General features: G+C 31.9%; 2 pseudogenes; both read right to left on the reverse strand.

Moving 5' to 3' along the window:
* Positions 1-1,869: 1,869 nt before the first annotated feature.
* On the reverse strand, positions 1,870-3,331 carry LOC120175093 (annotated as a pseudogene).
* Positions 3,332-9,861: 6,530 nt separating this feature from the next.
* On the reverse strand, positions 9,862-16,681 carry LOC120175126 (annotated as a pseudogene).
* Positions 16,682-18,383: the final 1,702 nt, after the last annotated feature.

Raw genomic sequence — 18,383 nt, forward strand, 5'->3', positions numbered from 1 at the left:
AAAAATTGTAACGCGAATTGGAAAATCGCAACGCGAATTTAGAAAATCGTAAAATCGCGTTGCGAATTTCAAATGGTAACTCTCTGTTTCTAGATTGGGATTTTAAGTGGAAAATAAAATTTATGTACATGTGTACAAGAATTAGCTTTTTCTTAATATAATTCAAAATTTAATTTTTTAAATGTATTTCATTAGTCTGAGTTAAAGATTCTTTTAAATTTCAAACTTTAATTAATTGAATTTAGAACAATTTGTAATGAAGGTTGACAAATGAAATAGATTTGTTGTTCATTTACATATAATTTTTTTAACTTGTACGAATATTTTTTATAAAAATTATTTATGTACTTTTCAACAAATTATTATAAATGGATGATAAGAGATAATTTACATATAGATTTGTTGCGATTTTACTATTCACGTTGTGAAATTGGAGTTCGCGTTGCGAATTTGAATTTTGTGTTACGAATTTGACTATCGCGTTTCGAATTTAACTTATGTGTTGCGAATTTGACTATCGTGTTGCGAATTTAACTATCGCGTTGCGAATTTGACTTCTGTGTTGCGATTTACAAATTCGCGTAGCGAATTTGGAAAATCGCAACACGAATTTGGAAAATCGCAATGTGATTTACATATTCGCGTTGCGAAATTGGAAACTGGGTTGCGAAATTTGTTGACTATCGTGTTGCAAATTTGTTGACTATCGTGTTGCAAATTTGTTGATTATTTTAGCAAATCCAAAAAAATTTTGGTTAAAATCGTATATTATAAGGCATTTTCAGTCACTGAGGTTATTTTCTATAAAAAAAAATGATAGTCTTAGTTGGACGTTAGTATATTAACAATAATATGATAAAATATGATTCTAAAATCTCAAACGATTATTATATCTCAATCAACAAGTTAAGTTCTATTTAGACTGTTATCTTTTTTTAACGAAGAATGACGAGTTTAGAACATATGAATCGTTGGGTAATTATTTTATAACTTTTAATAGTCGAATGACTCAACAAAAGTAGTGTCCTATAGTCGAAGGACTTCAAATACCGTTGGTGTTATGATTGCAAGCTTTCGAGTTGTGCAAACGAAGCATGTTCGAACTTGAGAAAGCTTCTGCAGGAATCCTCATAGATGCAGGTACAGTTGCTCTTGTTGAGCAACATGCATCATGAGTTTGAACTTGAGAAAGCTTTTGCAGGAATCCTCATGGATGCAGGTACAGATCTCACACCATTAACTACATTAAACGTGGATTTTTGCTACCTTCTGCCATGCATGAATCGTTGTACATAATATGACCAAATTCACTATGCCAGATCCAAGAAAATTTATATATATATATATATATATATATATATATATATATATATATATATATATATAATTTCCACAAACTAAATTAAAAAATTTTACAACCATCTATTTAATAATTATATTTCGTGTAAATGAATGAATTTTAAATTTACATGTATACATGAATGTAGATAAGAATAAAAACAATTATAAAAAAATGACCTACAGGTTAGTGACCCATAAAAGTTCACTTATATAAAGTTATATATAAACTATTGTGCCATGAATGAATGCCCCTACACCCTTCACATGGTCATGTTCCCCCTCCTTCACTGGGGTCCTCAAAATTCTAATATTTTCAATTCAACAACTTTTATTTTAATTATATATGAAAACCCCATATTAAATATAATAGTTAAATAAAAAAATAAAAAAATGTGTATTGAATTATACATGATATGAAGAATCTTTTTGATTTGGGATAAGAAAAACAATACCATTACCATTAAAATCGACTGGGGAAGAAGAAAGAAACATAGAACAAAACACATAAATGACAACCAACACCAAAGCAAAACAAACAAGACAGCAAAATGAGGTTTCAAGTTCATTATTCCTTGTACATTACAAATGTCCCAATGATCACTTCTTCAATCATATCTATAAATACCATACATATTATACATAAACACAGCCCCAACGCAAGGCTCAGTTCCATGATCTTGTTGTTTCAGCCTCTGCTCTTGCATTTCTCCATTGCTCTTGGAGCTGCACAATTATGCAGTTTTTTGCATGATTTTTCATTGTTGTTGAACATATGGTACTAGATGAAATGTAAATAAAAGTTTGGACATACCAAGGCCGATTGCTTCCGATCCTTTCATTATACGCAAGCGTTTGCATGAATCAACAAACATCCTGCCGAATAAAATGAGTAGATTTTGTTATTGAGCCTGATGCTCCTATTTAGAAGTCTATATCTAGAGTGAGGCACTTACTGCCATGGGACATCACCCACGAGCATCCAGTCACCATCTTTATCTTCATAGGTTGGCACATAATCAGAACTGTTGAGAAGATCCATTAACTTGCTCTCGTTCATGAAGTCTATCATTCCTTGAGATCCATAATTACCTTTGATTCGTATTATATCATAGTATTAAATTACGATTGCAACATAGCATACGACATTTATATGGATATCATTTAACTTAAACCGAACGAATGTGCTTACCCATGGTGAATGAACTGAACATCTTGGCCAAAGCATCAGACAGGTCTCTTGGTAGCTCTTGTACATCTTCAAGTCGACTTTGCGAAGATATGGTGCACCGTCCATGCTCACCTTCACAAACGCTGCACTGCTAGCTTTCTCACTCTCCTCGCCGGTGCACTTGTTGTTGGCCATAACGTTCTTCCGGTAAGATCGAACCGGAGGCCAACCCACCACCTGCGCCCTGAAAAAGCCACAATGACCCCGATTAAGTTGATTCGAGTTCAAGTTGAGTCGGACAGACCCTGATTCATCTACAAGGAGCAAACTCCCAACCTTGTTTAAAGACATAAAAAGAACATTAAAGAAACAAAAACCGGACCGGTGTTATTACTACAAAAATTTTATAAGTTCGATCACTAACATAAAATCCTATGTCCGTTATTATGACATACTTAGCTGGTGGTTTTGCAGGATCTTTGGCTGAAACTGGTTTCTCGTGGGGACCATTGTCCAGGTTTTTGTTTAGATCCATGCCGGTTTCCTTAGCCTGAAGATTAAGCTTCAAATCTACAGTCTCGGAGAAGCCTCTTTTGGCGGTGGTTTTCTGAGAATTATCGACTTCATTTCCACCAGCGCCACCGGGCAATCCAAGGCACAGCTCCGTCTCTTTGAAGTTCAAATCATGCTCAGCTTCAAGCACGTTAGCCATTGAAACAAACACCTCTATCTAACCCTTTTCTTTTCTCTATCTTCTTCGATATACAGCTTCAAATTTTTCCTGATCCAATCTGTTTGGTTTCTTAGAAAATGAGAGAGTGGGGGAGACAAATAGAAGAGCGAAACCCTCAATAATATAAACTGTGGGGGCTAAGTTTGTATGGCTGCATGTGTATGTCACATCAAGGTTCGTGATTTCATGGTTTCTCAACACGTGAAGGGAGATGGGACGTTGGATCTTTAAACTCCTCAAACCACTTCTCCCAACATTTTTCAAAACCGTCCCCCTTCTCATATATCATTGGTCCTATGTATCACATGCAAAATTATATGTATATATTTATTATATTTTGATTGTATTATGTAACTTTTAAGGCATATTTCATGTGTATATATCAAGAGAAAAAACTTCAAGTTTTAAGAAGAAAAAAAAATTAATTTCTAAAAACTTTCAGGTGCATACGTGTCTATCCTAACATCAATGTACATACGCTACTGACGGTTAAGTATATAAATGATTCTAGGTAGGTTGAATCTAGTAAAACATGATGTTATTCTTTTTAGAAGATTCGAATTTAAATAGTTGTATTTGTAGGATATCTATGCTATCGATAGACTAAGAAAAAATACGAACATATATTACCTTACAATAACTCGGACTACTTTTAAAAAAATTTAAATTATGTTAAAATATTTTTTTGGACACTGAACTTTTAAAATTACAACATAAGCTAAACAAGTTCACAGAATGATATGAGGGATGCATGGTGTATGTTGACACTTTCTCCTATGTCTTTTGTACAAAATAAGTTGTAAATTCGGACCACGAGAAAAGTGTTACATATATTAAAATTTAAGTAGCATATATGTATTTGTTCGATAAGGTCAAAAGTAGATGTTAGTGAAATTTGAATATTAATTTTTATAAAAAAAAAAAGTGTTAATAAATACTCGATCAAGTAAATTAACTCATCTTTACTCATTTGTGTGTGAAAACAAACTTTATAAAATATTCTCTCATTAATTCTAAGTACCCATTATTAAAAAATAACAAAAGGGTAATTTTTGTCCCTGTAGTAAACTTAATTTATCATTTTGCTTTTATAGTATTTTCACATCAATTTAACTCTCGAAGTTACTCTATTGCATCATTCTATATCTTACCCCTAATTTAAAACCCTAAATTATAAACCCTAAACCCTAACACATAAATATATAACCCCTAAATCATAAATCTTAATTTAGGGTTTTAAGTTAGGGTAAGGTATAGAATGATGAATCGAGCAATTTCGAGGGTTAAATTGATGCGAAAATACAATATGAACGAAAATGATAAATTAGATATATTACAGGATAAAATTGATCCTTAAGAAGAAAAAAGATAAAGTTTTGTAGGCATAATGAGAAGTAGAGAAAGTTTAAAAAATCCAATGCATATGATAATGGCATTAGTTGGGTGTTGGGAGAAGCATATGATAATGGACCATCCAATATCATATTATATATTAATCGTATGAAATTAAAATGATTATACATATTATTATAGAGCTAAGATAGTTCCAAGAACCTTTATAACTGTGCACATTCTCACATGAACCAATAATTCATCCCATGCAATGCAATTCAACACATAATATATACACTTTTGGAAATAAAATATATTTATTTATTATAAAAATAATATATACTTGTGTATCATATAAAGCGGAAATGTGTCTACAGATATAAATAAATATTTATATTTTTTAAATTTTTTATTGACTTAGAGGATTGAAAATGAAATAGAGAAATAAATAAATAATGTTATGATGAGCTGCATTTGCAAGACAACTTAATTGAACCGACACTTGCCTACCCCTACAATTAATGCCATGCATATTGCTCACAATAAGGGTTAATGACATCAGTAGTCATCAGCCTATTACATGCCAATTTAAAATGATTTTATTTGAACAAAAAAAATTAGGGTAAATTGCGTATTTAATAACTAAACTATCAAATTTTAATCCATTTTTGTACTTAAACTTTCAATGTTTTCAAAACTATACTTAAAATTTGGTTTTTATTTTAGTATCTGCTGTGATGTTAAAACTTTAACGCGTTTAGTACCTAAACTACTAGTTTTGGTCCGTTTTTAATTTTTCCTTCCCCCAAAACTAAACGTTAAATTTGAACAGGGTACTAAATTGAAATAAAATATAAACTTTAGGTATAATTTTAAAAAAAATTAAAGTTTAAATACTAAAACAGATAATATAAATATTAAACACGTAATTTACCTAAAATTATAACCCATATCATCGTCTTATTCAATTAAAATGAAAATTAAATTTTGGCTTTCGAGAGGCTTGAACATAGGATCCCTTAATGAATTAGGCCAAGAAATTGATAAAGTTATACCAAAACAAATATTAGGTGGTAACTTTAGAAATATTTTTTAAAGTATGTACACATATGTTAATAACATAATTTTTTAATAAAATGAACACAAATAAAATTTTAAAATAGACATTATTATATTAAATAAATAGTTAGTAAATTTTCTTACATGACGAAAAATATAGATCGATTACTGCAAATATTCAAGTTGAATTGATCTTCACCTCAAAACTATATAAATGCTACTGTAAATTGCGAATAGAATAAACTGGGTTGGAAGAGTCGCCCTTACCTCTACAGTATTTAATCTGAATTAGTCGATTAATAGATCGAATATTGATGATTATACAAAAAGAAATTATGCGACCTCTATAAAAAGTGTCCACCACTTAACCATTAAACTATGTTATATAATTGTTATAATTATAACCAAATTGATATTTAGCTTAAATTGATATTTTGTTTTTAAAAATAAAATAAATATATTTTTTAAAATAACAATCAGTCATACTCTTAGATATCAGAGAATTTAATGCAATTTGAATTTAAAAGTACCATATTAATTATTGAATATATTGTTGGTAAATTTTAGATAAAACAAAATAAACGAGACATGAAATTATTTTTTTCACTTATAAAATTAAAATAACTTTACCATTAATGCATTATATCACACCCTTCAATATTATTTATTTCATTTTTGAAAATAATTCCTTATGACTTACATATATTAGAATGATTATACATGACTTAGAATTACACACGTTTCATTAATGAGTAGATTCAAGTGGTAAGCATCTTGATATTACTTAAATATTATCTCGGAATCGAGTTTTTATGTATACAAAAAATCCCAACTAAAAAACTTATCCATCAAAATCATATGTGCGACCCGGGTCGATCCACCATCTTTACATTGAATATAAATTTATTTCAACATCACATTATTATTTTCTTTTGGTGGGCATTGGTACACATTTTCCATACATGTAGATATGTGCTCTTTCTTAGCAACATATGTGTACGTGTATATAGAAATAGGTATATGTAAATGAAGGGCATGGTGGTGCATTAGAGACAGGTCACATCCCTAGGAAGAGGAAACACCCCTAACCTAAGGTGTGCCCTTGCCTTGTCCACTTCCCTTCCCCCATTCATTTTGTATTCTTTCTACCTAACTTAATTCAATGTCATTGTCATATCACATATAGATATGATATCATCATTATCCATTTAGAGTTTAGGATTAATGAGATGGCATACAATTCTAAAATAATAATTTGTATTATTTTTTAATTAGTCTAAAATGATTAAAAAAATAATATATGTTCAATATCTTTTTTAGTCATCGATAATGTCTACATAAATATATATATCCTATATAAGTAGCTATTCAAACTTAAGTCTCCTACTTCACCTTGACTAATCTAGACCGACTTGCTTCACACACCTGACTTAAATATTGGTTAAGTCAAAGAAAAACAAATCAAAACACAATACTTCCTTAATTATCCTCAAGAAAGTGACCCCAACTATATATATACAATAAAGTAGCCTTTTTAGAGGGTTTTGGGGAAGTTGTCCAAATGTAAAAAGTGAGATTTATATTTGTCATGTGGTTGGTTTTATTGCCACAATAATGCCATGGAAGACCACAAATGGGGGAGAGAGTACAAATATCAATATTTTTGGCTCTCAAAAGTGGCTTCCATGCTTATCTGAAACCTCCCCTGTGAACTGTGGGTGCCTCCTCTAGTGATGTTACCATATATTTGTCCTATATATTATGTATGCCTCTCTCCATTTGTTTGCTTCTTTGTATGCCTTCATTTAGGGACAAATATGTCCAATTCTAGAGTTTTGTTTGCAATTTTAAAGGATTAGAATAAAATTATAGTTAAAAATGGGTTCAGTGATAAATTTAGATTTATTTAAAATATGAATATTGAGATCCCGGTTATTCCATAAGACAACAATTATTTTTAATTTTATTGATACGAGTCTCGTCAATTTAAGAACTATATCTGGCAACTCAAAATCAATAAGTTTTTATCATGATATTCTCAAAATAATGTTGTTTATATACGAGTTTTGTAAATTGTTTAAATATAGTCTTCTAAACATACATGTATTGAGTGATTGGAGACAATACATCTACATGTGCACCATTTTATTCGACTAGCTTGTGCTCATGCGTCGATGTAGGAAATGTCACTCGAAAAAACTTACTACAAATATATCTTTTGAAAAGCGTTCTCACACGACGCGTTTTTATCAAAATATTATTTTCATAAATAATATTGTTTTAATATATTTTGATAAAAAAATATAAGATAAATATTATTCTCATAAATTAATTTCTTTATTTATTCAATTAAACTAATTACTTTTATTAGGTCTAGAAAATATCATCTTCCTAAAAAACATGCCTGTTATATTCGCATGAATTAAGTGACTTAAGTGGTTAAGAGATTGTTGTTATCTTTTGAGATTTGAGTCTGAACACGACGTCTAAAGGGGTGTATTTACCCTAAATTATACTCATTCTCATACAGGTCCTTAAAGGTTTTCGGGGTCAGATGCAATACCTAGACTATCAATATGCTTCCAATTTACCGTAAAAATGAAATCAATTCGATTGAGTCTTACCCTATTATAACATTCTGGGGGCTCTGGGCTTGAACACACTTAAGAATGTAGTAATTTCTTAGTCACAGATTTAGACCTTGGATAAAAACATGACACATGACTCGTTATTGGATGATGTACACTTTTTTGGGTAAAATGAGAAAAAAATATTTTAGTTGAATATAAAATAAGGACCAATCTGAAAATCACGATATAGTTCAAGAGCTCATTTTGTAATAACGCCTTTTATTTTTTGATAGAATATCCTTAAATTATTATCATTGTTGTGACAAAGTTTTGAAAATCTACCGACAACCGATTGGTTTAGTAAGATGAGACGCTAAAACTTTTAAGTAAATTCAAACGTCTGAATCTTGACGATTGTGAATAGATCACATTGAATTGAGAGGATCGTTCCCGTAATGAACATCTCTAAAATTCGATCTAAATTAATTATTTAATAGATCGAATACAAATAGTTAATAAAAAAATGTTGAAAATCTAAGAGTGATTTGCTTAATCTTCACCTAAAACCAATGAGGATGACCAAATCAGTTTAGTGGCTGGCAGAAAGATCATTATGCTTTTTAGAGATTACGTGAATCAAATATCCTTTGTTATCACTGTTTATTCTTTTTTATTTTATTACCTTTTGCTTATTTATTTATATATATATATATATTGATTCGAACATGAAATCAAATATCCTCATTGGGTCCTCAATGGGTACATTTGACTTTGGTAATTGAATCTTTCAATAAGAATTTTCTCCATATACAATGATTCGAACATGAAATCTTAATTAAATAATATCAAGCTGCTTACCACTTGAACTAACCTCCGTTGTTACGGTTTATTTCATTTTTGTTGGTTGGAAGATTATATAAAAAATCAGCCAATAATAAATTATCCTAGAAAGTATCTCAACGCATCTTATTTCACTTGTTCACAACACTTGCTCATTTTATAAAAGGAATCCTTTAATGGATCATGTTACAAAAGTTGTAAAGAGACAAGTTACAGTTGGAAGCAAAGACCAAACGGCAGTAGCCTAAGACAAATGGGTCCGATGATGATGGATCATGTTCCATGGAGGGAGGACCCTTTTGATTCAACCATGAATGGTCATCGATGCTTCGACGTGGCTTCACTTCTTTCAGATTCACCTTACAACCTTACAAATCATGTCCGTGGACGATTCAGACTGTCCATCACAACCGTACGTGTGACAGCCAACTAAACCAAACATATATATGTAATAATTGAAAGATATCAAAGAATTGATGGACCCTTATTTGTCCCTTTGAAACTTGGTCCTAAACAAGAGTCGGTAAATGAATCCCCAACCATTTAATGTAAGGGGAAGGTGCCCCAGAATTTTGTCTAGGTCAGTGCCCCTTCATATTAAGGGTATGGGGCTCCTTCCGGGTTCTGTTTTGGCATTTTTGGCCTTGTTTTGAGACCATTGATTCTCGTCTATGTTGTCCTTTCACCATTTCTACACCTTGGAAATCTTACTCTGGTAACTTTTTCAATTCGATCTCTGAATTTTCTATTGGGCCATAATAGTATATAAATCTAATTTATTGATCGATTAATCACGATCAAATATTGTAAATACCCATTATAAACATACAAGAGTAAATATTGATTGACTAAACCAGCCGTCTCACCCGAGTAGGCAGTCCAGGATGACAAGGGCTCACCCACTGTAATCAACCATATATAAAATATACACAAGTTCTGTTAAATTTTTGCCAAGTTTAGAAAGTTTACAAGTGCCCACATTAGTAAACGAATCGCCTACCTTCGTTTTTCTCGACAATACCCCGAACGGCATAACAGCACAGATATCTGACAACTCTAACCTCAAAAATATACTCATCGTATCGACAATTGTTGCCGGATTGTTCAAGCCTGTTGAGTATAATAGTATGTGTGATGTCAAATAAAATTCCCGAGCAGTCAACGTTCATCAGTCTATGATCATTCAAAGAAAATAGCACGACGGAAAGAGCTGAGTTCTGGTTTTGCCATAATATTGTTGAGGGCACAAAACTACCTCTGGTTAGTTATACAAGCTCGGGAAGCCTTTTCACGATTGAGATGGATCACTCTCGGGTTCCTTCCCAGTTGATTCTTTAACATTGTAACTGTCGCCAGATAATGATTGATTAGCAATTTGGTCGGAAACGACGACTATGGCATGACTCTGAACCACGGTATCTTTTTGTTTAGCAGAATTATCTTCATTAAGTGTATCAACCAAAGCTAAATACGAAATGCCATACTTCTGCGCATGAGTTAGTCCCGGACAAAGGCCCTGTGTAAAAGAAGAAAACTTCCAAGAATGAGACGAAAACATTAATTTACCTTACACAAGAAATAGTTATTCAAATAAAAGGGGCTAAAGCTTCCATAGCCGCTCGTTTATTCACAATTTTTAGCCATAAGAAAAAGTTTGTAAAAGTGATCCCGTCCCACTATAACTAGAAATAACCGAACTCATATCGGAGACAGCGGATATAGAAATCCATACCACCGAGAGAACAAACATTAATCCAGTGGAAAACAAACAAAAAACAAAGTAGAGGGAACAAACTCATTACAGTATACATAAATTTAATTCTGAATTATCTCATTACTAACCTTAATAAACCTGATAAAGGAGATGCCTCGAAAGAAGAAGAGTCCAATGGAAATGCAGTGCGAACCCAACCCTCAGAAGCTCTACTACCATTAGTTTCTTGAAAATCAGCAGACTTGTCTGATGCACGAGACTCTTCTTTTAAGTAGCCACGGTTACAATAAGCCCCAAAATATGAACAATGCTCTTGTAATAAGGATATTTGAGGAGTCGCAGGCAACAAGTGGCCCTCGGTGCTAAAATGTACCTATAATGGAATATTTCCATTAAGAAAATGTAGCTTGTTTCGTGGTATACAATTTTTTTTTTTTTTTTTAACAAGGCCCAAGAAAACATAAATCTTACTTGTACGGTCCACTTTCAACAAGGTTGTCGGGACCCACACAAGTCAAAAAGGAGCCACAAATATTTCACCTGAGCATGTTCAGAGGTTACACAAATATGTATTGGAATGAAAAGACCATGTTATGCTAATACCAAAAATTATCCAGGGGGCAGCCGACGAAAGATCAAATTGGACTCAGTTCAAGCCAATCAAAATCCTAAATTGTAACTAGGGAAACGAGGAATACAGATATACGTGCAAATTGTCTCTTACTGTTTCTGCAAGGAAAAAGCTTTCCATGTGATCCTCCCTCTTGTGATTCTCGACATCTGATATATGACAATAACCACATGGGCACCTAGCCCCGTATTGCAAGCTAGCAATTATGTCTCGTCCAACATCCAGATATCTAAAGCAAAAAAATGTTCAACTTTTTTAGTATGCAGGAATGGGGAAATAGCACAGAAGTTCTGCAAAGAAAAGCTGAACAGGTAAACTAGAAAACATCTAGCAGCAGCAGGGATAGATTTGCACTCTCAGCAATGATTGTTTGTTAGGAAAATACCTTATGTAGCAAGTCTGCTTTATTTCCTCGCATTCTTTTCATGTAATATCTTAAATCATTGCTCTTTTTTGATAGGAATGGCAGGCCTCAAATCATTGCAAGTCTGCTTTATTTCCTCGCATTTTTCATGTAATATCTTATTGCTCTTTTTTGATAGGAATGGCAGGCCTCAAATCATTGCTCTTAAATGTTATGATTATAGGCATCAGCTTTATTCTTTCACGTTTCCCGTTCTGTTGTATTATGTTTGAGAAATTTTATCTTATAATAAAATTCATCTCTAGATATAGGCATTAAACGCTGACATGAATCGCTTCAAAAAATAGGATAGAAAGAAAGGGAAGCTAGACTAGAATTTTTCTAATCCTGAAAGAGTGAGCCTCTTGGAACAAACAATACCCCAACTGACTGGATAACAGATTCCTTTGATAAACATAAATAATCATTTAGAATACTCCCAATTAAGAAAGATAGTGATAAGCGAAGATGTTGCAATATTACCACCTACAAATAACCGTGTGAAAAGATGTTCAAAGTGAAGTTAAAAGAAGTTGGAAAGGAGCTTAAATAAATGTCAATCAGATTGACCTGGGATCTCTTGTAGCTTTGTAGAGCCAATATGTGCTTTCTATTAATTCTGGACGCAAAGGATAACTCTTTTGGCCATGCTGCCAAACAGCCAACGAAATACGGTATGATTAGATAGATAGATAGATAGATCTAATGCAAAGGATATGGTAAAGGGAATGATAAGAATAGTACACTATCATGAATCAGATACCTGAACACTAAGTGTAGCAAGATTAAAACCCTCTGGAGTAAAACCGTATCTTTTCCAGACACTGAAGAAGGCAGTATGTGTTCGAATAGCAGGATCGATATCTCCTGCTAAAACCTTCAAAAATGGTAACCAACGATTATCCAATAGTCAATCATAATTTATTGTTACACAGAAATATCTTGAAGTTTACATCAGAAATATTAATAAATAATAACCTGAAGCCCGGGCCAAAATGCCTGTAAACTGTTAAATAGTGGCCAGACAATAGCAGCGAATCCATATTGACCTCTACATACCTATGGAAGTAAATCAAAATTAAAGGAAAAAGAGAGAGAAGCGCGAGAAAGTCCAATATATCATATATGATGCACGGAAATGCCGAAATGATACCATGTATAATAAATAAGGGAAAGGAAAATTTAATTAAAGTGGGACAAAAGAGCACAAGTTTTTACCAGGGTCATTGTAAATATAGTGCATAACTGCGCTGTATGCTTCTTGGAATAGAACAATACTCTTCATCTCCAAATAGTAAATATGCCTGAAAGAAATATATTTTATATGTATTTCTCTTTTTAAATTGTGATTACAAGATTACAATGTACATTAATTTCGAGCCATATGACGGACCTTCAGAAGATACTCGTAGAAGGAGTCAATGCTTGTCCTATTCCATCATGCAAAGCAACATAGAATCAATCGCAATTCGCAGCTGATCAGTATGGATTAATGAAAGCAACCAAAGGAAAAACAAAGATGGGTCCAGTGGGAGGTTGATGGAGTAATAAAGCTGAAGTTGAGTCTCTACTGGTGCAAGTTCATAATTATGAGTTTTTCTGTTCAATGTCTGCATATCGAGAAGGCAATTAGCGAGCCACATTAATCCTATGAAAATTAACTCCTTAAGTGTTCATTGAAAGTACTAAAAGGGAAGGGAAAAAGGATTCACAATAGAATAAGAAGATATAACAAAAATATTAACTCCTTAAGTGTTCATTGAAAGTACTAAAAGGGAAGGGAAAAAAGGATTCACAATAGAATGAGAAGATATAACAATAAATTTTCAAAGAATAGATAATGATCACATCAAAGAAAGTTCAAATCTTTCTTATAGAAAAGACTTACTTCAACATTATGGAAAAGAATGACTCAGTAGGAGCAGAAGATTTAATCCTTTACTATCCAGTTAACGACTAAACAATTGAAGAACGTTGACATAACTGTTACATAAACAGAAAACCACGAGTCCACTGATCATGTGATCAAGGTAAAACAGAAGTTACCTTCTGTGTCCATTCACCAGTAAACACATTGATGTGAGCACCAACTAAGTTAAGCTTTGAACGTCGAGCCCACAGGCCCCGAACAGCATTCTTTGTAACTTGCTCAAAAACTGCATCAATTTTAAGAAATAGAAATATTTAAGCAATGAATACAAAAGTTAACAGTCCTTGGTATGTGAAAATCTCAACATTGGTCTTCTGATAGAAGTCTAAATGTCTAGCTAACCAGGGATGGACCGAAGGGGGGCAGGTGGGAGCAGTAACCCCCTCCCCCTTTTGAAAATTTCAAATTCTCATATTTTAGATATTTTTTATTTTATATTGATAATTTGTTTTCACCCCCCCTAAAATTTTATAAGTTCGCCCCCCAACAATAATATTGCGTCCGTCCCTGTTAAGCTAACAAGTATTGACTTAAGCATTTCCTAGTCAAACTGGCAGTCCTGCAATTTGTTATACTATAAATTCAAGCAAAACAATCCCCAATTTCCCTTCAGTTTTCTTGTCTATTAGGATTTCCAGTTTTCACGTCACAAATTCGATCGTTGCAGTTATGAACAATAGAACCCGTTTTCCCTAGAAAAATCAGGCTGGTCATCAATTGTCCAAGGAATAAGCAAGCAGGAGATCCAAAATTTGCTATCATACTTTTTGATCCATACAAACTTAAAATGCAAAACCATCAAATAGGGGCGGTAACACTTACTAGGATCATTGGTCAAACGGCTTAGCACTCCAAATTCAATAGTCAAGTCCCACCACCAGCTGTAGATGTTATCTAAACAGACCAGAATTGGTACCAAATTACATAATAATACAATATATATTAAAACTGCACACATACAGCACCCGTAAGTAACTAGTCTTCACTACAGATTAATATGCTAAAGGAAAAAAATCAATTCACTTCACTTGAATACCTTCATCATCTTCCATTTAAAATTACAAACAGCAACTATGCACATCACAAAGTACTGATATTAGGATGTGGGACAAGGGGAATTAGACAAGCTATGTACAGGGTCAAACAAGAACAAGCAGTTTACAAAAACTAACTAAAGAAATTATCACTAAGGAGATAATAGAGGCATTGCCTTGCTTTCATGTTCATCAACTCCATACTTTAAATTAACAGATCCAAACGGGATTCCTGCAATACAACATTGCTGTATATAGTCATAATAAGATACTACATCTATTGCAGTGCAAGTGCAACGTTCATGTAACTGCATCTTAATGGGAAAAAGATCCAGGATCGATACCTGTAGGAGTGTCAAATGCAGGTAATAACCTCCTAGCCAGATCTTCTGCTAAGTCGAGTAATTGATTGTCATAGGAAGGAACTCTCATGCCCTGAAATTGAAACGACCTTGATATTTATTCTACAATAATGAATATGATCACGAAAGATTAACGGAGGGTGGTGAACAAAAAATTGATATTACCGTCGCATAGTCACTCGCAATAAGATGAGCAGAAAGTAAACCTCCAAGGATCCTGATGGTGGTCTCGAAAATGGAAACTGTTTTATTCTGCAGAATAAAGCAAACTCCAAAGTTTAGATTGATAGCAATATTCCCAGGAATCAATAGCATTATACATCACCAATAGAAATAGTTATTAATTGATAGGGTGATACCAGTGATTTGGAAACTGGCAACCATAATTTATTATCATAGTAGAATGTAAACAAACTACATTGTATGTCGCATTAAGTCATTTGGTATAAAAAAGAAAGGTAAGTGTGATTGCTTTTATCACTATACAGAAGATCAACCTTCAATCCTATCATCCATGCTAAGGTTTCCTTATCTAAACAAGCCCATTCGAATAAGCACAAAAGGTTGATGCAAAAGTATTTCACTCACTATGTCAAACCGAAGATTTTTACCAATCCATTCAACAGAGGCAGTAAAGTGTTCTCGATCTCCAAATAAAGCCAGTGTATCTAAAGAATCAATCTGCTCCATTCAAAATCACAGCAGCGACATTGAAAATTTCAATACACAATCTCAGTATGTCAAATTTTTCTGAAAAAAAAATAAGATTAGGATCATACCAGTGTCAAAGCATAACCACCAAGCGTATCTTCTCCTTCACAAGATAGAGGTCTCAACTCATCAAGTGGAAATGCATGCTCCATATAACCATCAAAAGCATGATAGAACATTTCACGCACCTACAGCTCCGAAACAAACGAATTGTTAATATATACCAATCCACACCCAATTAGATTTAAACTTTGAATTCCATCTTTCATTTAACATCCTATAAGAATCAAGTATTTACAAATTATATGAACTATTTATACAACTGTTAATTTCAAATATATAAATATATATATATACACCTGTTTCCCATTCTTTTCAATGCTTTTGCCCAAATGGGTTTTCAAAACATGCCAAAGAAGTCTTAAACAATCAATTATCAGTCAACAAAACAATCCAAGCACTGTAAAAATCCCATAAATGCAAGATCAGTAAAGACAAAGCGAGTAAAGTTAAAAGGCCAATTCGAAGAATCCTATTGATATATCATTCTATCTACAAATACGAGCGAAAACCCCGAATCCAAAACATAAATTTTAAGAGAAAAACATATGCTTTTACCTCATCTCTGAGCTGCCTGGCTTCCTCGGGAGTGACGCTATTAGCGACGGCCCTGTGTAAAGAAAACAACAAAAGAAATGATAGAAACCGAACAACAAAGTTCAAAGCTTTCATTGTTTTATTAGATTTCGATCTCTCTTTCTATGTTAAGATCTCGGTTTTGACATGTTTTTCTCTCTTTTTTCCCCTTTTAATCTGAACACTTGTGAGCTATCCTTCTGGACTTTTCTGGCTGCCCGGGTTTTTTTATGTTCTATGGGGAAGGAATTAAAGAAGATAAAAGAAAATAAGGTAAATCCAATAATCATTTTAATTCTATTTTAATTGATTAATTATTTTTTAAATGTTATTAATTTTAAGTTTTGATTTTATTATATATTATCATAAGATAATGTCATGTTATTATTGAAAAAAATAAAAAAAATATTATGTCAACAGTTTAATTAATTTTTTAACGACAAATTTTCAAAACGTAACATTATGTATGGTTTTAAAAAATGTAATTAAGTGATCAAAATGAGATTGCAAGAATAATTAGGTAATTAAGTGGGATGAGACACTAGGCCTTTTAAGCAATGTCAGAGGTTCGAATCCTGACATTTTCGAATGGAGCAAACTGGGTTGGAATGGTTGCCCTCGCCTCTGTAATATCCGATCTAGATTAGTAGGTCAATAGATCATATACCAGTGATTAATTCAAAAAAATCTAAAATTATGACTTAAAATCTAAATTGACCTTCAAATTTTAAAATATTTTAAATTATATATAATATAGATATAATGTAATATAATATATAGCATATTTAAAATATTGATGATATTTTTAAAACATATGTAGTGATCGAATTTTAAACATGTATGTATCTATTTATATTACATAGAGGAATGATTTGGATCTAATATATTAAAAATTAATATCATTAATATTTAAGAATATTATTTACTTTTTGATACATAAAATCTAATTTTCTCATGTAATAAATAAAATATATTTATAATTTAATTCATGCTTTCTAAATATACGTTAAGTCAAATTCAAGGTAACATTTATATCTCAAATTAATGTCTAGGTTACAAAAAATTAATTAAGACATTAATTTAAAATTAGAAGAGTGATTTAGGGGTGTTTATGCCATGATGATCATAGAAGAAAATTTTAGGGTTAACTACATGATTGATGGTTTATGTTTGTATTTTGTTCATTTTTTCTCGTTGGTTTCATTTTTATTTAATTAAGATGGGGTCACCACCAGTTAACTATTTTTAAATATTTTGATATAATTACATATTTGGTCTCTATTATTTATATGTTCTTTCAATTTAGTCTCACTTTTAATAAATTAAAATAAATTTAATCTCCAATCGAATGATGTCACGTGTCACCGTTCAATTAGAGGACTAATTTTTAAAAGTATTGGTGAAAAATAAATATATTAAATTTATAACTATGGACTTGCTTAGCCTTAGCCATTCCCCCAAGTGAGAGTTGGTTCAAATCCTAGGTTGTGCAAAGATTTTTTGATTTTATTTCAGTAGAGTGGTGTGACATACGTCACCATCCTATTAGTTAATTAATAATAATTATCACGTTGTGCCACATCAGCTCTATCGTTAAGATCTTACAAGTTTGAGTACTAACAACTGCAGCAGGATGATTGAGCGTTAATTGTCAAATAATTAAAATTATTTAGAACAAATACTACTTTATAATCACCTTAGCTTAATAAAGAAAATTCTTATCTACATGCCTTGATTTATTAGAACAAAATATATAAAAATAATATTTTTATACTCATGTCGTATAAACTAAAGTTTATATAATTTTACTTATTTGAATTTAAAATAGTACATTTAACATTAAATATATATATATATATATATATATATATTTATACAAATAATTTGTGTATAGTATAACTTCTCGTAAATAAAAAAGA

Source organism: Hibiscus syriacus, unplaced genomic scaffold (assembly GCF_006381635.1).
Source record: "Hibiscus syriacus cultivar Baekdansim isolate YM2019G1 unplaced genomic scaffold, ASM638163v2 tig00112159_pilon, whole genome shotgun sequence".
NCBI classification, from domain to species: Eukaryota; Viridiplantae; Streptophyta; class Magnoliopsida; order Malvales; family Malvaceae; genus Hibiscus; species Hibiscus syriacus.